The sequence below is a fragment of the Peromyscus leucopus genome, chromosome 2 (genome assembly GCF_004664715.2).
Source record: "Peromyscus leucopus breed LL Stock chromosome 2, UCI_PerLeu_2.1, whole genome shotgun sequence".
Taxonomy (NCBI): Eukaryota; Metazoa; Chordata; class Mammalia; order Rodentia; family Cricetidae; genus Peromyscus; species Peromyscus leucopus.
In genome coordinates this window covers 24,403,977-24,407,284 of record NC_051064.1, presented here as the reverse complement: position 1 = coordinate 24,407,284, position 3,308 = coordinate 24,403,977, and positions in this window count along the sequence as shown.

Here is a 3,308-nt window from a genome sequence, read left to right as displayed (position 1 = left end):
AAGGATCTAAAGTCCACATCTAGGTTTATCTGAGGAAACCCATGTGGTAAGGAACACCCATCTTCTGTCTCCTTTCCACTCTTCCTCCTCTCCCCATAGCCAAAGTGAAATGGCTGCTGTTATATTCTCCTCTCTTCATCTTCTCTTTTATGATACTGGGTGTGTGGGGGTGGGTGGGTGGGGGTCAACCCCGGGCTGTGTGCATTCTAAGCAGGTGCTCTATCACTAAGCAGATTTTTTAATTTTTCCTTTGAAAGACTTTGCTTCTTTGTCAAAGATATATTCAATGTATTTGTTGATTCTACTCCTATGCTGCATTTGCCTGTCAAATCTACTCTCTTGATTACTACAACATCAAAGGACGTTTTGTGTTGAGTACTGCTTTGAGCAGGATGGTTGAGTCTCTAACCCCAAATTTCTACATTGAAGCCCACTCTGCAGTGTGATTCATGAACTCTCCTCTCTTCCCTAACCCCCCTCCCCATTTTTCTCTCTTTCTTTCAGATGTAATGAGAAGATAACTATCTGCAGATTAAGAAATGGGTACTCATTGGTCCCAAGATCTTCATCTAGATATTTCCTGTCTCGAGAGTTCAGAGAGAAATGTTTTTGTTGCTTCAACCACCTAGCCTTTGGCAATTTGTTCTTGTAGCCAAAGCACAACTGTCTATTGGTGAAATTATTATGGCCACTCCACGTAGTTAAAAGGATATTTATTTAATGCCGTAACTCACAAATTAAGGGATAGGTAGGTCGTAGGGTCTGGGGAAGGTGTATCGCAGTCCAGAGGTGTTCTCTGGAGCTCTGCTCAGTCCACCTCCACTGTTCAGGGTCCCGGCACAGAGAAAGCGCTCGCCCATCCAGATCTTAGGTCTCCAGGCACCTCCTCTGGCCCTGCCTCATAGGCTTTTGCTTTCTCCATTATATTTAGGGACCAGTATCAGCACAAGACGCCCCAAGATCAAGTTCTCAGACCAAGATCTCAGCACAAAGGAGATTTATTTTCCCTAGAGGGAAAAAAGACAGGGAATAAAGGACAAAGACAGGAGAGAGAGGGCAGGAGAGAAGGGGAAGAGAACAAGGGACAGGAGGAGGGGATATTTGTCCTGGAGATACAAAGGACTGCCTCTGAATAGAGGGGAGACAGACATGGTCCATAGAAAAATATGTTTATAAAGGTAAAAGGGGAAACTCTGTGTTGGGATCAGTTGGTTAATTTTGATTGGGTGTATTAATTAAGGCAGCCAAAAGGGGGTTTTTGATTGCTGAACTTCAATATTTAATAGCTGGGCCTTGGTAGTCAGCCTCAGGAGGAGGACTTTGTCAAGTAAAGGAAGAGACTATGGTGGCCAACTTTTGGAAGAGGGAATAGGGGAAGGGCAAGTTCTATCAAAGCTATATTTGCCATGCTCCACCTACTAGAGTCTCTTCAGAATCCTTTAAGATTATTTTATTTATTGTTTGTGTGTGCACGTGTGTGTTTACAAGATCTCTCATGCCACACAGCACCAGTGTGGCCTCAGAGGACAGCAGTAAGCCTGGCTGTTTCCTTCCAGGCTGATAGGGTTTTTTTTTTTTTTTTTTTTTTTTTTTTAATTTTTATTTCATGTGTGTTGGTGTTTTGCCATGGGTGTCAGGTCCCCTGGTTCTGGAGTTACAGACAGTTATAATCTGCCATGTGGATGCTGGGAATTGAACCCCGGTCTTCTGAAGAGCAGTCAATGCCCTTAACCACTGAGCCATCTCTCCAGCCTCTAGGCTGATAGGTTTTTGGCAGCAAGTACTCTTACCCCACTGAGCCATCTTGCCAGCCATGGTCCTTGTTTGTTTTTATAAACTGTAGAATCAGTTTGTTGGCATGTCTGGCTTGGTGGGACTGTGACTGAGATTGTATGATATCTACAGATAAAGGTGGAAAGAATTGGCATCTCTACAAAATTGACTCTTCCTACTTATAAACACGGTGTCTTTCAATTTACTTAGCTCTTTAATTTTCTTTAGAACTCCTCTGTCAGCACAAAACAGTAGTTCTCATCTTCAAGGGGCTAAGAGTTTATTTTGGGGCCATTTTGAGTGACCATGGCCTGGGAACACAGTTTTAGGTTACCACAAACACCATGTTTCATAATGGAAGCAGTATCATGTAGTTTTTATAGTTTTACAGAACAGAGAAAGTCAAACTAAGGCAAGTTTAAAATACATAGGTGGGTACATCAGAGAGGCAGGTACATAAAGACAGGGAAGCTTTTCTATGGGCCTAAGGTGCTCTCTGAAGGCATTCTGAGCTTTTGGATTGGTAGAAGCCAGTTGCCTGCTAATTCAATAGATTCTAGAAGACTTTTGTCTGTTGTCATAGGATGTTTGGACACAGCGGGCAAGGAATGGCTGTTCTGGAGGTCAGAGTTTAGTCCAAGATAAAGTAATTATTCCTCTGGACCTGCAACATCCCAACCTCTCCACAGTATGAAATTCTGATCAGACAATCCATCTCTGCAGGCACAGATTCCTTCAGGAGTTTTCCTTCACATTCTTGCCCTTCATATAGACATACAATCAACTAGGCCTGTAGCTAAGTATTTTATTTTGATGTTTTTGTAATTTCTAATTCCAGTTGCTCATTTGGGGCAGAGAGGAAAGTAAATAACTTCTGTATACTAACCTTGTATCCTGGCAACTTTGCTACAACAGCTTAATACTGTTTATTTTGTTTATGTAGATAACTATGCCATCTGTGAACAGAGCTGTATGTCTTCTTTTTCGATTGTGTATTTTTACAAGTTTTTCATCAGTTAAGACATAAGCTCCCTTGGGATCAAATTTTTATTTTATTTGTCATGTGTTTAATGCTTATTGTTTTAGTAGTTACCAGAAATAAAATTTCAAATTACTGTGAACTAAATAATTTAGATAGACAATTGCTTGCCTGCGAATGATGTCATAATCCGTTACTAGGAGACGCTCAGGTAATGGCCTCTGCCATGGAATGTTGCGCTGGTTTCGCAGATTAATGCGGACCCAAAACATAGCTTGAGTTCTCGCATCAGCATCATCAACTCTCAGGAATCAGTCTGTGTTTTCAGAATAGGATATGGCTTTTACTCTCTGTGCGTTAACGAGAGTACACGTCAGCAGCCAATGAGCTTTCGCTCTGGGAACAAAGGGTAGTAAAAGGCGGCGGGGGGGCTCCGAGGAAAACACCGCGGGAGCGGGGTCTTGGGCGGATTTCGGCGGAGGAGGCTGGGCCGGGAGGTCGCGCGGGATGCGCCGCGTTGTCATGGGGACGGCGCGTGCGCCTGCGCCTGCGCGGC